General features: G+C 40.0%; 1 pseudogene; it reads right to left on the bottom strand.

Annotated features, from left to right (window-relative positions):
• The window catches only part of LOC143686792 (52 kDa repressor of the inhibitor of the protein kinase-like), a 38,765-nt pseudogene extending 14,421 nt beyond the window's left edge, over positions 1–24,344 (bottom strand).
• Positions 24,345–26,079: the final 1,735 nt, after the last annotated feature.

Genomic DNA, 26,079 nt, shown 5'->3' with positions numbered 1-26,079 from the left:
TTTTCCATTCTTAATAGCTTCCTTGCTAATTGCCCTACTTCTAGTCTCTCTCTTGTTACCTATCTAGCCTACCTGACAGGTGAGATACATGTGGCCATGCTATTAACTTTCCTAAAATATTTATCTAACAAATTTATTCTATCAAATAAAGTTCTAGTACTTTCACCCTTCAAATGATCTGTAGGGCAGATCAGTCTCCCATTTGACACCCAGCATTTATTCATGCTTTCAGTGAACTGTCCACCATATCCTTCCCTTTCATTTCTCTTTACTGAAATAAATCCAGCCTTAATGCCTAGGTTAAATGACAACTTTTTAAATGCCTTCCCTCCTTTCCTAACCGTCAAAACTTATTGTGCTTTCTTTTGCCTCTGAAAGCCTAGAATCCTTTTTTGGGGGTGTGTGCATAGACTGGGAATCGAACTCAGGTCTCCTACATGGAAGGCGAGCATTCTGCCACTGAACCACCCATGCACCCTAGAATCCTTATTTATATTTCTACTGTTTAGCCTTCCATTGGTGACTACTATTCTTGCCTTTCTCTCCCGGTAGCTCCTTGAGAACAGAATTATGATTTCAACATCCTGAGCGTAATGATAAATATTTAAGGAACTCATCATTGTCTAAATACGTGAACAAATACTCAAATGATGTTAACTATTAATGCTCTTTATGAATCAATGTGTGGGGATGATGAAGTGCTTTGGGGAGCCCTGCTCTCCTTAGATGGCTATGGCCATCCCCCCATTTGGCTGTTGGGAGACACCATTGTTCTTAAGAGGAGCATGGCAGGACAATGGTGGTGACTCACCACCACACTCAGGGAAACAGTGCCAAGCATTTGTTTTATTGAAAACTTATGCATATAATCCTCTCATGTTAGATGAACTTCATCAAAGCCTCATAGGGTCTTAAAAAAAAATAAAAAACAACCTAGTGACTTGAAACCAAGGAGGCCAAGAACCTTGCATTCCCTTAAAATGGACTACGAGTTAGCACCTTATGCTGAGGTCCCTCTGTGGAAGATGGGTTCTTCACGGAGCTCTGAGTTTCCTGTGAAGCCCAGAGCTATGTTAGCCAGGACCATTTCAGAACTTGCCTTTGTCCCCCCACAGAAACTCAAGATGTGCTTACATAACAATCTTTTGTATTTTACCCTTGTTCTTTATATCATTTAGTGCTAACCAAAGAGACTGTGCTGATTTAGGCTAGTAATAATACAAAGTAGCAAAATATGGAGACAGAAACTTCTCCAGATCTTTATGTAAAAACATACTTGTGATTTCACCCTAAGACCCAGAAGGGGAAATGTCCCTAGAAAAGAAAGTATTGGATTTTCAAATTTGAAACTTTAGGCAGTCTAGTTTCTGATGATGATGATGATGATGATGATGATGATGATGAAGTATTTTGAGTTCAGATAAGGCTTGGGTTTCCATAGCTTGATTTAAAAATACATTAAATTTTCATTTTCTCTAATATTCTAAGTGTAAACAGAACTTTTAACAATCAGTGGTTATTTCTATCTTTAATCTTTAGTATAAGAAGAATAGTTTCAGAACCTTTGCTTCCTTGGTTTATAAATCACTATTTAAACTCAAGTTTATCACTTTTGCTTTAAATGCATTTCTCTTGAAATACAATAGTCTTTTTCTACTTTTCTCTTTGCTGAATTTCATATTCTAGCACAAGTATCATATCATGCATATCCATTTCCTTCTTTGTGACATCATTAATTAGCAATATCAAAAAAAAAGGATTTTATGAAACCATCTGAATACATTTTCTGAACCCATTTTTGTCAGTTGGAATGGTCACTAGATGGCACCAGCAGCTAAGCTGGTGAATAAAAAATCTCCTTTTGTTAAAATATGCACTGCCAACCCCTGGTAAGGGTTGTCATTATCGTGACTTTGAGGCTTTTATTTTTAAGAAACACTGATAGTTGGAGAAAGAACTATGCATCTGAATTTTGTTGTAATTATAGGCATATATATTTTTAAATATTACCTAGTTTTGGTATTCTTTATATGTCGAGTAGTCTGCCTTGCTCTCAGGCAATTTGCAAACAATTTGCTGAATCTCCAGCTATAAAAGGATTTCCATTCATTGACAAAGTCCTAAAGACAAATTTCAAAATAATTCAAGCCCAAAAATGTTCTCATGTATTGACTCCATCTTCCCCATCCACCTAAATTGGTTCCTCAACCTTGGAAACTATTTGAATTCTATCTCCTTTCAAGAGGAAGTTGATGGTGGGAGAGGAACCCAAACGTGGCAGGCTGTGTTGTGCACACATTTAGATGACAGCACAATGTGTAAATACTGCAGCCCTTCTATTTCCAAGCAATCTTTGGTCACTGTGGACAAAAGGATCTATTTTATCTAACGAATGAATACGAGGGCCTTAGGCTAGAATTAATCACTTCTAGAAATCTATAGGAGACCAAACCTTTGCATATTCATAAATGACCTCCCATTTCCCCAAGAGTTCCTGCAATTGTCATCTAAAATATTCTCTCTTATTTTAGGGAACTGCCACCACAGGTGAGATTAATCAACCATGCACCATTCATATCCAGAGCATAGACTTCAGCTTTATCTCCCAATATTCTCCATCTGAGCACTTTAATTCAGTTAGTCTCATCTCTTCATGGTGCCATACTCACTCTCTTCTCTCTGCCTTTTGCCTTTATTTTAGCTCTTCCCCATGCCTGGATCCCTCATCTCTTTATCCGTTAATGTAAGCACTGCAGTTTCTTCAAGATCCACCTTTTCCATGAGGCCTGCCTCATATCCATCAATGTAATAATTTTCCTTTGTCTTGGTTCTCATAGTACTTAGATTCTGTATTATAATACACAGTTGAGCAAACTGGTCAAAAAGTCAATATATATATATTTTATGAGCACTGTGCTAAACGATGAGGACAGAGCAGTGTACAAGACAGATATGCCTCCATCTTCTTATAGTCTAATGGGGAAACTGATCACAAAGCAGTCATTTACACAAAGGGTGATGTTAGGGGAAGCAGAGGTTGTAATCATTACTCTAGCCTAGGAAGTTACAAAAAAAAAAAAAAACTCTCTGGGGAAAGTATGACAAGCAGAGGTTTGAAAGCAGGATAGAAGTTAGTCAGCTAACTGGGGCTAGCAAAGAAAATGGAGTGGAATGGTCCAGGGGAAAAAAGATCATGACACATGAAGTAATTGAGTAAAGATGAGAATGGGCATAGCGTTGTATGGTTTGCTTCTTTTTGGAAAGGGAAGAGAGGTGTGTGGAGAATTGACAAGCTTGAAATTCATCTCAGGGATGCTGGAAAACCTTGAGACTGACACAGTTGCTGTTTTGAAGGAAAGCACTGTCTCAAAGTATGAAAAAGGAAGTGCAGGGACTGGAGATAAGAAGGCTAGTGGGCAGGAAGTTGCAGTAGTCCACGCCAAGGGTGACGGCAGGTCCATGCAAGTGTTTCAGCCGTGGAACCACAGAAAGGTGGAAGGATTACAGATACCCTGGAGAGAGAGTGGACTGGACATGGAAACTCTTTGTCTGTGATGGTGAGAAACTGGAAGGACTCAGAGATGAGTCTTTTTGGCGAGGCTTGGAATGGAGAATTTTGTCCTCCTTTAGCAAGGCTTGGACTGGAGGAGTTTTTTTCTTCATTTGCTTACATAAAGATGTGGCTACAGAATAGATTTGCTGGTAAAATGTGATTAGTTTGGTGTTGCGATCAGGAGTGCCTTGAGAAGATATCCAGGTAGGGAGAGCCTAGTTGCCATTTGGGGATGGTGAATTGAAGCTTAGAGAAGTCTGGGATGGAGGTGCATATTTGGAAATCTTCAGCACATAGGATAGATAGAACCCTGGGGATTTTAAGATGCTTATAAACTCCATGAAATTACATATAAATTGTGTATATGTGTATATCAATAAATGTTTTTCTTGGCAAAGGATTCATAATTTTCATTAGAAGCCAACCAATGGAAGGAGACAATCTGAAAGCAAAAGACAGAGCCTTGAGGAAAACAGGGGTTAAAAGATAAGTAGAGGAGGCTTCTTCCATACAGGAATTGAGTAGGGGCAGTTGGGGAGATGGGAGTGAAATCCCAAGGGTGTGCTATCAAGGGAACCAAAGAAAAAGTTTTAAAAAAAAAGGAGTGTCGGTGTGCAAGGGTAGTTCTGTGGTAGAATTCTCACCTGTGGGAGATCCGGGTTCAATTTTCCCGGACCATGCACTTCCCAGAAAACAAACAAGCAAAACAAACAAACAAACAAACAAAAAATTTAACAAATGGTACTGCAATAACAGGATACTCACATGGAAAAATAGTGAAATGTGACCCTGCCATACAGCATACAAAAAAAAAAGAAAAAGAGAGAGAGAGAGGAGTGTCCAGTGGTGTCAAACACTGCAGTGAGACTAAAGATGACACTAAAAGTTGTCCACCAGATTTTGAAGAATGAAGCCCATTTTTATACTTTGGCCAAAGCAATTTCAGTAGAGCAGTTGTGAAGAGAGTAATAATGAACATAGACAAGATGTCTAAATGTAGAAAAGAGAGAAGACGGCAGAGGAAAGGAGACAAAGACTGAAGAAAGGCATTTTTAAAGATGGGGAAATACTTGATTAGATGTAAGTACTGTTGAGAAGAAGACAGAATAGAGTAAAATGTTGAAGATATAGGAGAGAGGAGGGATTATTGACAGGGACGGTGCCTAGGAGTTTTTACCCACCAGCAAGGACCTCTCTTCCCTTAAAAGGAAAAGGAAGAAAGGATAGGAACAGGTGAGCAGCTTTGGGAGCACAAGCACCCACATTTAGCAAGTAGGGAAGCCAGAATTCAAACCCAGCCAGACTGGCTCCAGACTGCTCTTGTAACCGCAACCACTACACCATGCCCAGTTAGTACAGAATGCTGCCTGCCAACTCAGTAACTACTTCTTACCTACCGCTGCCATGAAAATCATCATTTTTTAGAATGTCCCTTTCTTAGGATTCCCCTGAGTTTTGTGTTGAGGCTTCACCCAAACTCTCCAACCTGCTCTTCACTCTTCCTCCAGTTCACTGAGGGAATCTTCCGATGATCGATTCACTCATTCATTAAACAACTATTTATTGAGGGTCTGCCATGTTCCCAGCTCTGGGGACTAGGTGGTGATCCTGAACAGGTAAAGCCCTGCCCTCTTACCATTTTACAATGTAGTGAGAGAAGTAGACTTTATCCAAATACTATTTCAACTAAATGTAAAGTTTCAGGGTGATTACTGCTGTGAACGAAAAGCATACTGTGCTCTGAGAGCCTCTAACAGGGGGAGGGCGAGGAAAGGCTTTCCTGAAAAAGTGACTTCTGAGCTGAATAGTCACTGATGAGTGATTTGGTAATTAGTTGGTGAAAGGAGGGGGACAGAAAACATTCTCAGCGGAGAGAGTAGCTTTGGAAAGACGCTGTAGCTACAGGAGTGAAACAGCCTCTGTGGCCGGGATATGGGAATGAGTGGGGTGTGTTTCAGGATGAGGCCGACCAAGAAGCGGCAGCCAGACCACTGGGGGGTTGCAGATGGCTTAGAAAGCGGAAGAGTTCTAAGTAGGGACAGGCTAGAAACTGGGGGTTCACGATCAGATGTACATGTTTAAAAGATCCTTCTGTCTAAAGAGTGGATTGGAAGGAGGACAGAGACCAAATGAAGGCTCCAGCAACAGCCAGAATAGATGATGCTGGTTTGAGCTAGTAAGCTGGAGAGGGAGGGATGAGGACAGACTTGAGAGATGTTTTTTTTTTTTTTTTTCTAAAGGAAAGACAGAGAGAAGGAAGGATAGAAGGAAGGAAGGAAGGAAGAAAGGGAAACATCTTTAAACATTTTCTTGTTTTATTGTACTTTGTTTTTTTGTTTTTGTTACATGGGCTGGGGCCGGGAATCGAACCGAGGTCCTCCGGCATAGCAGGCAAGCACTTTGCCCGCTGAGCCACCGCGGCCCGCCCAAGAGATGTTTTATTGTTAGTAGGAGACAGGAAACAATTTAAAAGAAAGGGATTTTGAACAATGTGGACAATTTTGAGATAGAGTTCAGTGCAGAACATATTAGTTTCCCACTCCCATCCAGGGAGACTTACATATACCATTCTACTATGGTGACAGAAAGCATTCCTAGCAGGTATTTTGCCTAACAGACTTTACAGGCGGCATTACTGAATGCTCTTCCACTGGAATAGAGACATACAGTGGCATTTTCTCTGTGGTATAGATTTGGATAATATAAAGCAGAACAGAGATGACTAAAGGAATGCATTTCCAGTTGATGGATTCTTTATAGTTTCAGAGGAAAAACCAGTAAAGAGACAGTTTTGACATTGTTGTTGATCAACCCAGAACTTTTGCAATTTGTAGACAGGTTTAACTACCAGAAGTTCATCAGTCCTGTGTGAACTGGAATGGGAGAATGCCCAATGTGGGGTGTAAAAGCGAATGACTGAAAATGAAAGAAGGCCGAAGGTAAGAATCTAGACCCAGTGCAGCTCAATAGCTCTTTCTACAAAGACGGAAATGTTCTAGACCTGTGCTGTCTAATGCAATAGCGACTTTCGACATATAGTTATGAGTACTTGAAATGTGGCTGGTGCAACTTAGGAATTCAGTTCTAAAATTTTAATGTATTGTTAATTAATTTAAATTTAAATAGCCACTTATGGCTAGTAACTACTGTATTGGAGAGTTCAGATCTAGAGCTACATCAAGCACTTGGCTAAAAGATTCACAACAATCTAGTTAACACCATAACTGCACCCTACATTATTTGTTATTTGACAAGTTTAATTGCATTTGAGTTAACTGTGATAATTTTACATGATTGTAAGCTTCCAGCCCCCATTGCCATACCCAATACATCGAAACTGTTTGATAAATGTTAAATTGAATGACTTCTAATAAATGAGATAATATTATAAAGCACTTGTCATAGTGCTTGTCATATACTGAGTTCAGTAAATGTCAGGTACTATTCATTATTACCATGATTTATCATGTCCAAGTAAACTTTAATTGCCTTTGTGAAGTTCTGAGTAAAAGAGGGATCTAAACTGGCTGAGCCACTCCAACAGCCTCCTGCAGATTCTGCTTCCTTTCCCTTGCCTGGCCCCAGGGATGCGCTTTTTCCTGGAGAACTCAGGAAACTAAGAACAACTTCATCCCACTTAACTGAGAACAACTACATCAAGAGAGATGTCTCAATTCTCATGGTCTCTTTTTTTATTCTCTAGTTTGAATTGAATGTTATTTTGAATGTATAAGCAGAACGTCTCTAATTTTATATGCCAGCAGAAAATAAGAATGATAGCAAGATAACTCTAACTTCGTAATACAAACTATCAAGCAATATAATTCAGCCACTATGTTCAACCTGTTTAGGATTAGCACAAGTGCAGGGAACATCATATTTGGCATGGGAAGGGCAGACTGAATACTTATCAGGAAGTACTGCTTAATGTAGCATTTTTTTCCAACTCTTCTAATCTCATGGATTACTTTTCAAGCATTAAAATAAGCCCCCAGACTCTGCTCAAAAGCTCCCTATTCTGGCAATGGAAATGATTCCCAGAAAGGAGGAGGGGGAGTAGCTGCCATATTCTCTGCTGTGCTGTGCACATAGGACTGGATTTAGCTTGAATAAGATTAATTGACAAAGGACAGGGAGAGACTAGCATTTCCTTAGCACCTACCTGGTTTGTGCTGGGTATTGCACTAGAAGTTAGAGGTTTGCAGCAGCTGGAGATGCTGGGGATTCCAAGTTCTGAGTTTGGAGAAGGAACATGGAAAGAGAAAAGCAAAGAGAGTTCACCTGAGAATAATGAAGGAGAACAGCCAGATTAGTCCCTTTCCTCGCTTTAATTTAAGATGGCTCAAGAGGGGCTCTATTGACATTTTGTCCAGGGAGGGATACACATCTTGTGCATTGTAAGATATTTAGCAACATCCCTGGCCTCTACCGATGAGATTCTAGTGGCATTCCTTCCCTCAGTCACGACAACCAAAAATGTTTCCAGACATTGCCAGATGTCTCTTGGGGGACAAAATCTCCCGCAGTTGAGAGTCACTGTTTAATCAAAGGGGCGCTAGGCATGACAATGACTTGAGGGCCAGTTGCTGATGCTACTTAGTGGTCAGAAGGACCCAGATCTCTTCAGTCGTTACTTTTAATAAAAGACAAATAGAGACTCAAAGGCATAGTTGCATTAAGTTGCAAAGGACATCTTGGAGATAGTTTAAATCACTGGAGATGTATTCTTCCAAAGGAGAGAAAGTCTCTATCCAGTGAAGATCACCTCTTAGACCAGGGGACTCATAGGACTTAAAAGGCAAAAACCTAAGGATTACTCAGACCCAGGTGCATTGTTGAGTCTGGACAGTCTCATACTCATCATCAGGTTTTTTTTTATCTGATTAAGTCTGTCCAGTTCTCATAGAACAATCCCCTTGATTCCTTCTTCCAGAGGCAATAACTGCTTGCTACAGTATATCATCCAGACTTGGGGGTCAGGCAGCAAACGTTCCCTTTATCACTTGGTGCCAGTTCAGCTGAAGGAGTCACCAGCACTTTTAAGGTTGATTCCACCAAGAGGAACAATATTATTATGTAACTTTTGATTACGCAGGGCCAATTGCAGCAAAATATCATAACTATGAAGCACCATCCAAACCTGGAGTTATTTAGCTCAAAATGAAGCACAGAAAGGCTATAGTCTTTAAGATTTTCTGACAGACCAGGTTTAGAGAACATTGACAAGGTATCTGCTGTATTTATTCTTAAATGTAGATGTATATTTGTTTTTATATGCAGAAATTTTTAACTTAAAAAGTGATTCCTGAAAACACAGTTAGCAGTAAATAAAATTATTGTCTTTCATTGTTTCAGATAACCATGCTCACAAAATGCCTGAAAGGGAAAGGCAGTTATATAGAACCCAGTGTGAAAGGAAGAGGGAAACTGAGGGTGTGAGACCCCTCTGCCTGACAGCCAAAGGCTACCATTTAGAGCTAGTAAAGCTGGATACGTCAGACACTCACGCATGGGTAGCACAGATCATGTTTCTAGCCTCGTAATTGCTTTTTCTTAAAAAAAAGAATTGCTTTTTTTAAATAAATTAAATTAGAGTTTCAATCCCACGTCAACAGAAGTCTCAAAATAATAACAGAAAGAACTGAAAAAAAAATCTCTTTATTTACCCCACTGAGGGATGTTACACAATTTTTTTTCCCTAGAAATTTTTAAACACAGGGCAGACAACCAGCTTTCTGGGGTTATGTGAGTGGAAGCCTATCTGGAGGAAGGGTGATGGGTCAGCAATTAGAGAATTCCCTCAGTCCTCTGGTTTTAGGAAAATTCTGTCTCCCCAAAGATGTGGGGTATTGAGTGAAAATGGAGAAAGAATGTGGGCAAGAGTAATCTGGAAACAATGAGCTCTGACGGTGTGTGTTCTCAAAAAGAAACATCAAAGAAATTTTAAAAATAAACAACTAAAACACTCTTCTAAAAATCCATGCTGAATCCCATATACAGCCACTGATAGATAAGAAGGGCTTGGGATTTGCAGGGAGGGAATAAAAGTGTTTCCGAATGATCCGCTCCTATCAAAACAGGTGTGATTTAAAATATAATAATTTAATTGCAATCTAAGCTCTTTTTGCAAATCTCTTTCATTGCCTTCTTTAGACTTAGAACTCCCTAGCATAAATATTTTTCCTGTGCCATTTACACTAAGTGTAACCTCATCTCTCAAGGTCCCACCTGCCCAGGAAACATAATCAGGCTGCTGACGATGGCAAAGATATAGTAACCTCTGGCCCATCCTGGAGATCTCATTCTTTTAAATCCCTACCATCTCCTTAGGGGACCCTTGGGGAGTCTATTCTGCCTTCCTGGAAAGCCAAAATGCTCCCTGCCTACACCTTATGGAACACACCATACTCTCTTTCACTCTGGATACGTTGCTTCCTGATCACTGTCTTGGCCACCTCGAGTTCTAAGTTGTTCTTCCAATAACTTTTTTTTTCTCCAACTTTTTTAAAGTTTCTGATTCTAGAATGAAGGCCCTGATCTCGGTTACCAAATTTAACAAATAAGAATCCAGGACCCCCATTAAATTTTAATTTCAGATAAACCAAAAATAATTTTTAACATAGTCTGTCCATATATTGCATGGGACATACTTAACATTAAATATGTATCCAAAATTCAAGTTTAGTGGAGTTTCCTACACTTTATCCAGCAACTCTTTCCCTGACACCTCAGCTCACTCAAAATGGCCTATGCCTTTTAGTCCCCAATGAAGTTTTCCCAACCTGCCTTTTCAGATGCAGTGTTGGTGGGCTAAGGCACAGACCTTACTCCCAGATGGCTTTTGGGGTCCTTGTCTTTAGTGAACACCCCTCGATCGGGTATTCTGGTTCATGGAACCCAAAACCCAAAACAGCCCATTCCTGCTGCCTTTTCAGATATTCTCACCCATATTTTAATTCAAAGAAACTTGATGCTTGAAGTCTGGAATCATTACCATATATAAACATAAATTCTACATGAAATAGCAATCTTTTATCTAAAGGTAACAATATCAGAAGGACTTCTTAGTTCATTCTTTCAAAATTCCAACTGGAAATTCTTACCTCGTTCATCTCCTAATGTGTTGTTGTTTCATAGTTCTCCCTTGTGGAGGACTGAATTACATGTCCGCAAGAAGACATATTCTTAATCTGCATTCCTGGGGGTTGGAGACATTTGTGCATAGAACCTTCTAAAGTCTTATCTTGATGTGGCTGAGCCAAATTAGGGGCTGACTCAACTGGCCTCGCTCTGTATTACTGGGGCCCTTGTAAAGAGACAGCAGAGAAAGCCACATAGAAAGGAGCCAGGAGTCAGCAGAAACTGGAAGCGTGGACACAGGGAGAGAAAGAGATCTCCTTGTGGCAGGGGACAGAGGTGCAAGCCAAGGAAGCCCGAAGAAGATGGCAAGCCCGCGCCAGAATGGAACAGGCTGTGGGGAGAAAGCATCGCTTTGCCAGTGCCTTGATTTTGGACTTCGAGCCTCTGAAACTGTGAGCAAATTATAATGATTTTCTACTGGTCAAATTTCTTTAGCAATTGAAAGAAAAACTGTGTTCATTAAGAGTTTATATATTTGATTAATCCACAGACTGGTTCTTTTGTCACATGTGAACAAATAAGAAATACTTTAAAGTGGGAAGTTTTGGTTAAAAAATCAGATTAAGCACATGCTTTTAATTTTACTCTCTTTATAAATATCTTTCAACATAAATGGGGATTTTTATTTCAAAATATTGGGAGCTTGAATGCAGAAAGACAAGTGGTAATTAACTCAGCAGACCCCAATAAGTTGTATCTGAAACTGTCAGTATAGAAAACTGAGGCCCAAACTAATTTATGGAATTCTCTAGAGTCTCTGAACCTGTCAGTACAGGGTAGGTGGAAATGATCAAAGTGGAGGCTAAAGTAAGGAAGACTTGGTGAAAACAATTAGATTCCTAGAATCGCACCCCCACTCCAAGCCACTGAGAAACTGTTTGCCCTCTATCCTAATGTAAGTTGCTTTTTTTTTTTTTTCCTAGTGTAAGTTTTAAGTTTTTTTCTGTGGAGACAGTAAAATGCATGGGGAGCTCAGGGAGACAGTCTCTGCAATTGAAACTTCAGGGCTGGGTACCCTACTAAAAGCAGAGAAATTGATTGACACTATGTGTAATGAATACAAATGCTGAAGATTTCCCACCACAAGTCCTTTCCTCTGCTCAGGTCCCATAATAACAGCAGCCTTACATCCACAGAGGAGGTGGGAGAGCTCCGGTGGCCAGTCGAAGGACAAGATCTAAAGTACTAGCATCAGCCCACCTTAATCTACAATATAGTGGACCTCAAAGTCAAAAAGCTCTATGTGCTTAAATCTTCCAACCACCTTTTAATCCCCTGCTCTTAATCAAGAACAGAACACCAAAGATGGAATCTGTTGAAAGCCTCTACCTGAAAAAGGGAGAACAAACTCACTGTAGAAAAACAAAGCAAAACAATATAAAAGCACTTTGGAAGAAGCAAATTATTCTGGGGAAGAAAAGCCCTATCATTAATCATGGAAATAAAAATTTAGTCTATAGTGAAAGAAAGCAAAGGATTGGTTGCCTGAAAACAGAGGTAAAGGTAGAAATTGACTGGAGCAAAGCAAGGATAATTTTTAGAGGATAATGGAGATGTTCTTTAACTTGATTATGGTGGTGGTTACACAGGTGTTTACATTTGTCAAAACTCATTTATCAAAGCACTTAAAATGGGTGAATTTTATTGTATATAAGTTATACTTCAAGAAAGTTGATTGTTAAAGTCCCTGTTGTTAATAACTGACATCCTAAAAAGGTAAGCTATTGAATCCATGAAACAAGACCAAGATGCTATTTAAAAAGGGAGCATTCAGAGAAAAAAGAACTCTTTGAAATTAAAAACATGAATACCGGGGCGGGCCGCGGTGGCTCAGCGGGCAAAGTGCTTGCCTGCTATGCCGGAGGACCTCGGTTCGATTCCCGGCCCCAGCCCATGTAACAAAAACGGAGAAACAGAATACAATAAAAACAAGAAAATGTTTAAAGATGTTTCCCTTTCTTCCTTCCTTCCTTCCTTCTATCCTTCCTTCCTTCTCTCTGTCTTTCCTTTAAAAAAAAAAAAAAAAAAACATGAATACCAAAATGTAAAAGAGAAAGTTGATGAGATCTCCTAGAAAATAGAGCAAAAAATAGTGAAATAGAAAATAGAAGAGAAAGATCAGATTGTTAAAGGGCCATTCTAGAAACTCCAATATCTGAACAATAAGAATTCCAGGACAGAATAGAGAAATTGGAAGGAAGAAAATCATTAATGAAATAATGCCAGAAAACATCCCAGAAGTGAATATTTGTTGACAATTTGAAAGGGTCCATCAAGTCTCCATCCTCCCAAATTTTGAAAAATTTGAAAAAAAAATTGACCCACATCAAGGATCATCACTATGAAAATTTAAGAATATTTGGGAAATAAAGTGGCTCTACAATTGTCAAAAACAAAGAATCTGGGATAAGGATCTGGCTTTGGACTTCTGAATAGCATTGGAAGCAAGAGAACAATGGAGCAAAACTTTCACAATTTTGTAGGAACCTTATTTTCAACCTGGATTCTATACCCAACATAACAATCCATGTGACAATAGACTACAGACATTTTCAAACATGAAAGATCTGAAAAAAATTTCCATCAACACTTTTTCAAGAAAATGCTGAAGGACTGACTCACTAATAAGAGAGAAAGCAAGAAAATGGCAGAGAAGGGAGACAGAAAACAGGACTCCAAGCCAGGACTCAGCGAGGAAGAAAATCCCTAGGAGAATGGGGATGAGAGAGCCCAGAATTGCAGGTGTGAGCCCAGAGGGAAGTGTGGTGTCTATATCAGAGCAGCGTGGGGACTAGCATTTCAGGGACCACTGTCCTCTCCTCTTAACCTGGACTTGCTTTGACCATGTGCTTATGAAGTTCCTGCTCTTCCCTTCCTGCCTTACTGCCCTACTTGCTGGACACACAGCACTGCAAGGAAATGTGCTTCGACCTTCTCCTAAGAGATAGACCCTCATGAGCTTAGAAACAGAGACTACAGGGCAGCTTGTTCCCTCTTGACCTGATTCCTGCCTGATAGCCTAAACCTGCTCCCCACTTTAGCTCCGACAGGTGAGCCCTGGGATTCCCAGGACTTTCTTGTGACCTTGCCCACTGACTTGCCCAGAAAGGATTCCTGTAACTTGTCAGAGAAGCTGAAACTGGATTCATAGACTCAGAGCAGTTTCTCTCTTTCTTCTGATAGTGGCAATACTAGCCTTTCATTGTACAGCTATGTTTGAGCTTGTTTTGCTTGGTTTTTCAAAAACTAAGCAATGTGTTGTTTAAGAATATACATGTAGGTGATAGGATTATAAAGAAAAGCAAGAGGATGATTAACACAAAAGTTGAGGTGTTGGTGACCTCTGAAGGCGAGGTAAGAGACTGGCATCAGGCAGGCAAGTACAGAAGGCTTTTTAAGGTACTTTCTCTATGAACGTGGATGGTTGGTGGACAGGAGTTTGTTTCAAAAATTATTTAATTTGTACATATAAACACTTGTACATCTGATACATTTCACAACTAAAAAATATCCTCTGGCAAACGTATTAAAAATGTTCAACTTCAGATCTTACCTTTCCAGTTAGGGCTTGTATAGATATTAAAGCCCTAACTACCAGGATCTCTACAAATCAGGTTTCAGACATTTTGCCCTCAAAAACAATAACTTATAATATTTCAAAAGTGCTGGAGATTTATAACTTGATTTCAAATGATAAGGATACAAGAATTCTCTTAGTTCTTGTTGGAGGCTGTCAGGAATTTTGTGACTAAACACAAACATAATCATTTTATTTTAATTGATAAACCACATTATGTTTCAGGTTATAAATCCTCTATTTGTAACTCCCAGTTTTTTTCCAGAAATGCTTTATTGGCCACTCAGTCCTAGAAACATCTCAGGCACTCTTCCTTAGGCAGTGGGATGTGAAAGAGGAGATGTACGAGGTCATGGGAGAACCTCAATTAAATTGATGACATTTGAAATAGGAGAGACACATGAGACATTATTAAATGATTAGGTTGAATATTGAAGGGCTAATATAGCCTGGAGAATTGTGAGAAAATGGAGTTCCACATCCCTGGTGAGAAAATCAGGATTTATTGGTCTGGTTGCTGGACTCATTTAAGTTCCATACTTGTTAAATTTAGAAAACATTTCTCATCAGATTTCAAGAATATCGCTAGGCTAAGGACTATAAATATTTCCTAAATTTCTATTTTGATTAAAATGCTTTACCACCCTAGACCATAAAAGAAGCCCCTCATGAGAGACTGTCTGGTGGCCTGTCATCTCTAATACCTATTCTGGGGGATGGAGAATGAAGGCAGGTGTAATACGGGAACAATCTACTCTTCACGTAGCTGCTCTCTGTGGACTTCCTGGTTAAAAAAGACATTGTTTAGAAGATATTAAAGAATACAGTCATTTGAAAGCTCATCTCAAGCCCTTGAGAGAATTTCTGTAATTATAACTCATGAGGAAGATGACAGGTCTTTAACTCTCAACGAATGCTGTGACGGATGTGCCTGAGACTTCTAGTAGAGTGGAAGCCCTTTCTCAAGGCTGCCTTATATCTAGGAGGACCAAGAGCTTAAGGGCCCTCCTGGCACCCAAATTAGAAAATTGCTTTTCCAGTTAGCCTGGGGCCAAGACTTATTTTGAAAAAAAAAAATAAAAATAAAAACAAAACGACACAAAACAGAAAGCAAAATAAAGCTATGGAGCTAATTGTCTTGCCACAATGGATACTGGCATCAAGCAGACTAAAATTAGCTGCAGCTAATTTTCAGGCAGAGGAGGAGTGCTTTTATGCCTCCCCAGATGATTTGGTTACATGCTTCTTTTAGTGAGTTCATCCCAAATTTTAAGCTGCCATTGTGTCAGAACCTTGAGAGTCAAAGAAATGTCTGTCTCAACAATTGCATGCATGTGGTCTCCAATCTTCTCACAGTATTGCTAAAGGGCAATTTCTGGAACCAAATGTAAAAATCCAACTCCTGGTTGAATATATTTGGATGTGAAGGGAAGTGGGCTTATCATAATATTTCATTCCATAGTCCTTTATCGAGTTGTTTTGGTGTTTTTTTTTTTTCCTCTATGATATGCTATGTCCATTGTGCTCACTTTTAAAACCATATTCTTGGTTGCTAGTCAGAATATTGAGAACTCTAGTGGTGCTTTGTACCTTTAAAAATCTCTATGTGTGTAAAAGGGTATAAAGAATTAATACAGTGATCACTGATGTACCTTCCATCCAGCCTCAATTAAAAGCATCATTTTTCCACATAAACACTCTTGTACCTGTTTCCTTAGTGTGTTTGTACTCTTTTTGGATTGCCCTCCCTTGCCTTCCTCCTCTCCCCAGAGATAACCACTCTTCAGAATTGCTTTCTGTCATCCCGATGAATTTCTTTATACTTTTACTGCAGATGAATTCATCCATAAACCATATAATATAGCTTCACAAGGTTTTAGTATTTCTATAAATATTGTATGTGCTCTTCTGCAACCTGCTTTTTCTCAGAACTCTCTGCTTTTGAGATTCATGCAGGCTTGAATAAGTAGCAATAATTTATTTATTTTAAATATTGTATGAATAGTCCACAGTTTATTTATCCCTCCTCCTGTTGATGGACATTTAGGTCAATTTTAATGACCTAAAGCCACATAAACATTCTCGTACCTGTTTCCTCATGCACATGCATTAGAGTAGAACAGACCCCTAGGGCTGGAATTTCCGAGACACAGCATATGTGCACCTTCACCATTCTTAGCCCGTTGACCAACTTTTCTCCACGATAGTTGTAGCAATTTATATTTCCCTAGATTGTGGATTAATGGGTCTCTTTTCGCAACATCCTTGACAACATTTTTACTCTGAAACCTTGTAAATTTCACCAGTAAGTTGGATGAGAGTTGACATCTCATTGCGCATATGGTGATTTTCAAAAGTGTGGCCTGCATTGTTTAAGGATCTCCAAGTAGTGTTAATTTCTGCCAGAATATTTGCAATTGGCTACACATTGTCTCTATTGATCAGTTAAGGATAGTTCTTCCTCACAGCCAAAGGTTGATTCATAGAGGAGCCAAAAAGCATAAGATAATATTCCAATCGTGTTTTCAACTTTGTGTCCTTAACCTTAAATCTTTAGATGTATGGAAAGAGGTGGATTATTTGGCCTCCCTAGGACCCTCTGGACAATGTCAGACCACTAGGCGTGTATGTCAGGGATAGTCAGTATGCTGGGATTGCTGCTTATCTACCTACACTGGGCAAATCAGCTGCCCATTCCTAGTATGGGGTAGAGGGATGCAGATGTATGCTAGAGCATTAAATCGGATCTTGCCTTCGAGACACTGGAGGACTAGATATAAATAGGATTTTTGTTAATTGCTGCAACTAGGGCAAGTTTAAATGTGAGTGTGGCTTCTGTTTAAAATGGGATTACACACATAGAAATATCATTTAATCTGATCAACAAATATTTTAGAACCCGCTACATATCAGCTACTCTAGTGGAGTTCTCAATCCACTAGTAGAGAAAGACATAAAACAAATAGTTATGATGTCATGGCTCTTTACAAAGAAGATAAATAATGTGTAAAAATTTTAGATAGACAAGAAGATGGAGAACCAAAATACTCACTGATTCATAAAACAATTTCAGCCCATGCTCAAATGAAAGATGAAGAGCAGTCAAGAACAAAATAAAATCCAAGTTTGTATTTCTGCAACGGTGAAATAGTTTACTTGTTAATTATGTGTAAGAGTCACTCCCAGAGAACCTCTTTTGTTACTCAGATGTGGCTTCTTTCTCTAAGCCAACTTGGCAGGTGAACTCACTGCCCTCCCCCCTATGTGGGACATGACTCCCAGGGTTATAAATCTCCCTGACAACATGTGACAAGACTCCAGAGAATAAGCCAGGACATGGCATCATGGATTGAGAAAACCTTCTTGACCAAAAGGGTGGAAGAGAGAAATGAGACAAAATAAGGTTTCAGTGGCCGAGCGATTTCAAACAGAGTCAAGAGATTATCCTGGAGATTATTCTTATACAGTATATAGATATCCCTTTTTAGTTTATGGTGTATTGGAGTGGCTAGAGGGGAAAGTACCTGAAACTGTTGAGCTGGATTCCAGTAGCTTTGATTCTTGAAAACAATTGTATAACTATATGGCTTTGACAGTGTGATCTTATGATTGTGAAAACCTTGTGTCTGATGCTCCCTTTATCCAATGTATGAATTTTTTTAAAAAGGCCAGAAAAAATAATAATATGGGAGGGTGGGTAAGGGGTAAAATTTGGTAAATTGACATACTAGTGGTCAATGAGAAGGAGGGGTAAGGGGTATGGTATGCTGAGTTTTTCTTTTTATTTCTTTTTCTGGAGTGATGCAAATGTTCTAAAAATGATCATGGTGATGAATACACAACTATGTGATGATATTAAGAGTCATTTATTGTATACCAGATGGAATGTATATGTGTGAAGATATCTCAATAAATTTTTTTTAAAGTCAAGTTTGTACATCAAGCTTGGTATTTTGTGTCTGACTAGATGTTTTGGTTTGTTAATGCTGCCAGAAATGCAGTATACAAGAAATGGGTTTGGTTTTATAAAAGGAATTTATTAAGTTGCAAGTTTAAAGTTCTAAGGCTATAAGAATGTCCAAACTAAGGCATTCAGAAAAAATTACCTTGACTCAAGAAAGGCCGATCTGGGAAGGCTTTTGGCTGGTGTCTGCTGGTCCTTTGGCTTCTGGTCTCAAACAGCTTCCCCAGAGGTCGTTTTCTTTCTGCATCTCCAAATGTCTCTGGCTGTGTCAGCTCTAAAGCTTTTTCCAAAATGGTTCCCTCTTAAAGGACTCCAGTAAGTGACCTACCTTGAATGGTGGGAAAGGTCCCACCCACAATTGGGTAGGTCATATCTGCATGGAAACAACTTCATCAAAAAGATCCTATCCAACAATATTGAATCAGGATTAAAGACCATGGCTTTTCTGGGGTATAGAACAGTTTCAATCTAGCACACTAGATGCCTGAGTTTGAATGCCAGTCTCATCATTTACTAGATGTGTGATCCTGGGACAGCTATATGCATCCTCTGAGCTTCAGTTTCCTAACCAATTAAATAGGAAGAAATATGAGTGTACACCTCTTAGGGTCATTCTCATGAGTTAATGGGTTAATATATGCAAGGTGCTAAAAGAAGTCACTGTCACTTTAACATTCAGTAACTATTAACAGTTATAGGGTTACCTAGGAACATTGTGTGAAGCTGAGTGTAGTTTCTCTTCACTCCCAAAATGATGACTTAACTACCCATTTCCTAATTCCACCTAAATATTATAGAAACAAATATCACATATAAAATCATGGGTTCCAGTCACTATTAGACTCCTTGCTTTTCTGCCTCTCTTTAAGATTTTCACTCAAATTACATATTAGAATCAGATCTCAAGGCATGTTAAACTTTTAATTTTGCTCCTTTTATAGGATGTCAGAACATTTGTCCACTGTGTATCATGGATGCTTTAATCTGCGCTCTACTTTCCAAGTCTTTTATCTCTTGTTCTGCCTCTGGGAATGGCATTTTCTCTCTCCTTTTAGATATCATTGTTGAAGCTTTCTGTCATACTGCTTTAAAACTGTAATATCTTCATGCTGGCATCTTTGGTTTTGAACACCATCGTTGTGGGGGGTGGGGAAGATAAATTTAGAACCTCTATTTCCTTCTCCTGTAGAAGTCTTGAGAGCCTCAATCTTGTGGCACTTGTCAGCAGTGGGCTTTTTGTAAAGCATCCTCTGTGCTTTTATCAAACCAGACCAGGCTGGCACATGGGTGAAACAGCTACTGGTGGAGTTCCTCCATAACCTTTATATAATCTTCCCTACTGTCTTCTCTTCTTACCTTCACTGTCACCCTGCCGGAGTGGAATACTGCATTAGGGAAGGAAAAGGAAAACTAATCTAAACTAGAATAGAAAGGGAAATGCTATGGAAGAAGCTGCCAGGGAAAAGGGAGAAGGAGTCATTGTGAAGCCAGAAATCAACATTTACTGAGGATTTAATACATGCCTGGCATCGTTTTAGGTGCTGAACACACCATCTTTTATTCTCACAAACTATGTGGGAGGGTCTGTTACTCCATTTAACAGATGATGACATTGAGACTCAGCAAGTACGTTGTTCAAGTTCAGGCAGCTACTAAATGACGGAAGTAGGAAGTAAAACCAGGTTTTCTATTCAAACCTCCCTGTCCTTTCCATGTTCTGTAAAGATAATGAGTTTGTGGGTATTAGGGAGGGTCTGGGGTGTGGTGTGAAGACTTGTTTAGTAAGTGTTTGGTGAGCCCTATTTGGAATGCAAATGGGTATTGTGTTGGTCACTGAGGTATCAAGCCTAAGATGAAGGTTCAGTGTTATGTGCTGCCTTGACATCTGGTAGAATCAGGAGGGCTCAAATGGCCGACGGGCAAGGTTCCCTCCCCATTCTGCTCTCGGGGACACCTTCTTATAGAGGAGACCTGGCACTGTTCCTGCTTATCCCTGAGTAGTGGGTTTAATTACCTCACAGCCTGGTGGAATTGTTCAGCAAGCCAACCTCGTCATCCCGCGAGCCAGGGGGAGCCCCTCACCCTCTTGATGCTACAAAGCCTGCCTCCCGCGGTGCATGGTCCTTCACTCTGTTCCCACGGGCGTCCCAGTGTGGCCGTGGCGGGCCGCGCCCCACCTCCTCTAGGCCGTGAGAGTCTGGTGCTCATAGACTGCTCTCCATCTCAGCTCTCCTGCGTCGGGTGCCGGGCACTGGGCCATCCCTCCCTCACCAGCAGGATAAAGCGGAGGCCTCACACTTCGACACTCTGTAATATTGTTTCCCAGCTATCGACAGGAAAGTTTTATAAAACTCTCGGATCCCAAAGTATTTGTTTTCATATAACAAATCGTTAATAAATATTTCTTCTCACTTCGGATATACCCACAAGTAAAAGAGACTGAGCATTACCCACGTCCATGAATTCCTTGCCGGTCTTGGAAAGAACTCCCAGAGCGCCCGCGATGTGCACGCGGTGTGCTGGGCGCTGCTGTCGGGGCACGTGGTTCGGATTCCCGGTAAAGGGCAAGGGCGAGGATCTGTTTTAACAGCGCTAAATGCTGCGGTTCTGAAAACCAAGTTAACTGTGTCGTCTGGGAAGTGCATCACCGAAAAAAAGGAGATTTGATCAGGAGTACTGATGGAAAGGTAGGCTGTGAACGGGCTGAGAAGAACGGCATTCCAGGAGACAGATCAGATCCCCTTTACTAAGGTCGGTGGAATATGCTTGAAGAGGTCAGTTAGGGAGCCTTTGGGAAGGAGGTCCATGTGTTAAAATTTACATTTTATAAGTCCCCCAGGTCCTGGGCACAGGAGCACCCCTTACTGTTTTCTGAATGCACCTTAATGGTGGCAAACCCAGTTCGGGTAACTTTTATTTGCTTTTTATGGAGAAAGGACTACTCTGAAGTGAAGGTTAGTGAGTCAGGGAGCAAGCTGTGAAGCTGCTATGAGCAAGGCTTGAATGCTAGATTACTAATCCTAAAATAGTGGTTTGGGTGTTTATTTTGCCACTGCCTCATGACTCCACATGAAATTAAATGAAGAGTCTCAATACTTATGCCCTGAAATTTACTGAGTTTCCCTCCCACCCTTTCCCAATTTTCTATAACCCCAAATTGATCCTTAAAAGGGCAAAGGTTTTGGAAATCTATGTCTATGGTGTAAATTCTTAGGCTACTCATTAATATTCCTTCAGGAGAAGTGTGCTGATAAACCTCTAAAATATCATTGTGCTCCAGGGGAACTCAATTATATTTTCTGAGGTGTTCTTACGGAGATTACTTTCCACATGAAACAAAATTTAGCACCTCATCAAAACCCAGATTATCTTTTACTTATCTCACAAATACAAAAGCCATGACGGAACAATCATCAATATGTTACTTTCGTTGTTGTTCCTTGGCAGTGTAGGATGGTTTGCAGCTGGATATAAGCCAGACAGAGTCCAAGTTGGCATGGGGCAGGAATAGGAGGGAGCCGTAGATCTTGCTGCAGAATATGTGGACTTTGGTTCCAGCCCTACCGCCATCCTGATCTGAGGCTTTCACCGCTTCTCTGAGCTGCCATTTCCTAATTTGCACGAAGGGAGAATGATGACACCTATTTCACAGTAAAGTCCCATGTATGCAAACTATTAAGTGTTAGACAATTGAGGCTTAATGTTATTGTGATTAAAAGGGGCTGAAGCGAACTGAACCCGAGTTAGCACTTGAGGCCACCATGGAAATTCTAGCATCTTTAGCCCATGCATGACGGGCAGATTGCTGAGGGCAAGAAACAGACAGGCGGTAAACTTAATGAGCCTTAATACTTGGCTGAATTTTGAAAGTATACTTGCTAGAAGACACTGTTTATCAATTGTTGCATAATTCCATTATTGATTGATTTGTGAAACATATTAAAGATTAGTAAGAATTACTTTTCAGCCTGAGAGCTAATGTTATGTTCATATTGACATAAGTTAATGTTGTTGTTGGCTTTTTTTTTTTTTTGGCATGGGCAGGCTCCGGGAATCGAACTGGGTCTCTGGCATGGCAGGCAAGGATTCTGCCACTGTCCCACCATTGCGCCACCCCAGAGTTAATGTTTTTTACACCGTGGGACTACCCAAAGATAAAGTGTCAGCAAACACCAGTGTGAGTTGTCACCTGCCTTTTATGCTTTGGGGCATCATGAGAGAGTGATGGCTTCAAAAGGTAGAAATGTGTAAGAATTTACATTTATCAGTCACTTGGAAGCTGGTCTCCTGGTTACTCAAGAAATTAACAAGTGTCATTAACGTAAACATGTTAACGAATTTGGGTCAGATTCTTCTGCAGTAGCGTCATATCTTAATGGAATTAGGAAAATGAATACCAGGAGTTATTATATTAAAACAAAGCATTATTTGGCTGTGGGTTGTTGTTTTTGTTCTGCTATATGTGAGAATCTAATGGCCAAATTAGAGAATCTAACTCACCTTGACTAGACTTCTGAAGAATCCACAGCCCCTTTTCTGTTCCAGATCTTGCATGCCATATTAACTAACTAAGCAGTTGGAGAAATTTTTAAACAACATACAGTTGTTTTATTGAAAAATCATTGAGTACTAGCCATCCAGAACAAAGGTTCATAGAATCTTCTCCTGAAGATAGAAGCACACTATTAAGATTTGCTATATTTTATTTTTTTACATTAATTATGAATTAAATTACACAGCATTTATATCATGCTTTATAATTAGGTCTAAATCAAATACTAAAGAATGATATATCTACCATTCCAACAAGACCCAGTTAATCTTAGATCTGCTGATTATACTCTGATTTATTAAGAACATATTCCTGCTACATTAAATAAATGCACTGTTAAAGACTGCCTCCCCAGATAGATCACAAATCATTTATTTAAGTTTCATGCGCATCTATCTAAATGGAAGCTAATGCACTTGGAGTCAGGTGTCGAATTTCCTACCCTTTCTCAGCCTTTCGTGGGTGATATGCTTCTTTGTGTCCCATCTGAATGTATTCAGTTCTTGCTATTTCTCAGTGAAGCCTGGAGACTCTCAGTGGAGACCAAGTGCTCTCTCCTTCAATAGCACCGGCACAACAGCGGCCTGGAACCAGCTTATGTCTCGGGTGACTGGGAAGAAGGCCATAGCTTGTGTTTAATAGTTCCCTTACTTGATCAGCAAACACCATAAAGTTCATGTACGCTTGAGGACTATTATTTACTTCTCTATTTACTAACACAGGAGTTTAGAGGTGCCTGTATTTTTAAGGGGCGTCTGTATCATTTAGCTCACTGACTTACATTATTATTGACCAGATTAGCATCTGAAGCATGCAGAATTGCAGTGCAGAATTGCAGGAACCTGGATCCCTTTCAGTGCCTTTTTTTTGCATCCATGTCCACCACCAGCCAGAGAGAAGGAAAACCAGACGGGAGTTTGGGGATTTCTCAGGGTTTTAACTGGAAGCTCCGTGACTGTGAAAGATTTCTCCACATTCCCAAGAAACTAGCTTCTCGCTTCACCTGTGCTTGTTACTGGAGAAGATCCAGATACACCAATGAATAGCCCTTTCTAATTTTAGGGAAGTAGACTCTGAGACAGCAGGGGAGTTATATACTGGATGAGGGGTGGTTCTAAACGTATTTAATTCCCTTGCCATCTTTGATTCTCTGTGCTATTATCTGTCTGGGATTACTGTTCTGTTTTAGTCTAGGTTCCCTCCAGGGAGCAGTGACTACGGCAAGGGCTTTGGTAAATAGGGAATTTATTTTGGAGGGGGCCTCAGGGGACTGGAGTGTGGGAGGGGGGATAGGGAGAGTGAAACTGGGAAAGAGAGGGAGAGAGTCGGTCCAAGGGCACATTCATGAGTTGGTCATACCATGGGCTTGGTTCTGTGGGCGTCGTTGGAGGAGGTATGCAGAGTGTACCCCAGTGTCGTCTATCCAAAGACAAGGCTGTGACTCATGAATGCTGGGCGTGTTCCCCTACGCATCCCAAGGAGCCCCCTCAAAATACTCATGGACACCTGGAAGGACACCGATCACCTCCAGAATCCACTCGCAGGGCCACACTCCCATTTCTCCTGTGTGAGATGAAAATGAAGACCTTTTCTTAGCACTTTGCTGAGAAATGCCATATGCTAGATGGCATCTTACATTGGCGGCTATTATTGTTTCTGCTATTATCATAATTAAACAAATTCTGGAATTTATCTTGGTTATCTATTTCATTTCTTTCATTTTTCAAATGAGAAAACAAGGGCCCAGAAAGATAATGTGTAAACCCCAAATCCTAGCAATTCAAAGGAAGTGGCTATTTTATAGTAGGCCTCTTGACCCCCTGTTTAAACCCTATCCACCACATATCGCTGTCTTCAAAAATTGCAGAGTATCAGAACGCAGGCTCTGTTTTATTCACAACAGATTCCTGAATTTTAAGACCTTTAGGGATGACATAGCCAAGCCAATACATAAAAAATGATAGAGTTTGCCAAGAGTCTTGTTTAGGTAAACATTATTATTTGTCAATATATCTGTTCTCTTCAACTTCCAGATATATGGATAATTCCAATTCTCTCCATGGCCAGGTGACTGGCTGTAATCAATAAAATGTGAATGGAAGTGATATTTGTGACTTTTGGATCAAAATATTTGCCTGTCATTGAATCTAGTTCTCTCTTTCCCTAACACATCGCTGGAGAAAACCATGTGTTTGAAATAAGGGCATTTAAATGGTAGAACCTCAGTAACCTGGACCTTCTGAGGTGCCAGTGTAAACCTAGGACCCCTTCCATTCTATCCTAGACACGTCATAAGAGCAACGTGACACCCTTCATTGTTTTTAACCAGTGAGATTTGGGAGTGGTTTGTTACCGTAGCATAACCTAGCCCATCCTAACTAATACATTTCAGGAGGAAGACAATTGTTCTCTGCTTCTTTGAGTGATTGCTGATCCCGTTCATATCATATCTGGTTTTTTTCTTTTTATGGGAGTGGAGATAAATCTTGGTTAAATTTCCAAGCAACATGCTGTGATTTTAATAAAAATTTGCTTCTGTGGCAGCCATGAGAATGTGAGAATGCATTTCACAGGCTTCCAACTACAGGATGCGTAGTTAACCAAGGGCCCCCACTCCTGTGTTCTGAAATATGTCATGACATTTGTGCTGAGACCATTTTTCCCATGGGCTTCTCCCAACCTGTGACTGACTATGGTAGACATACTACAGCAGGCATATCCTTGGAAAACACGAACTTCAGCTCAAGAACTCTCCTAGGACCTTGACAAATCTTCTTTAGGCTGCATACCAGTCTAAGATGCTTGCACTTGCCTTCTCTGCCTCCCTTTCACTGGAGATCAGACCCTCGTTACAGTCTGATAGTTCTCCTAGCTTACCTGGCTCCTTCCCCATTTACTCTCATACAGACATTTCCCCAAATAAATTCCTTGCCTATCTTGGCATTTGTTTCTTGGAGAAACCCTATGGAGTCTATGTCATAATTAAGACTTCCCAGAAATATCAATTATATCTGGTTCTGTGTAGACAACATTTAGATACACTATCTTATAATCATTAATTTCCTTTAGTTTATAGGTAGGAAAATACTTAGAGATCTGATACATAGTTTCTGCAAATATAGATAATTATATCAGAATCAGCTGTGGTTCTTGTTTAAATGTACTCCAGACATACAGAATCTGAGTCTCTGAGGATGGGACCTAAAACCTTAAAATTTTAAACTAATTCCCCAGGTAATTCTTATTGCATATTATTGAGAGCCATTGATCCAGTTCACATAGAAGTGAAATCC

The sequence above is a fragment of the Tamandua tetradactyla genome, chromosome 6 (assembly GCF_023851605.1).
Source record: "Tamandua tetradactyla isolate mTamTet1 chromosome 6, mTamTet1.pri, whole genome shotgun sequence".
Taxonomy (NCBI): domain Eukaryota; kingdom Metazoa; phylum Chordata; class Mammalia; order Pilosa; family Myrmecophagidae; genus Tamandua; species Tamandua tetradactyla.
The sequence above is the reverse complement of the archived record's forward strand: the minus strand, read 5'-3'. Positions and strand labels throughout refer to the sequence as shown.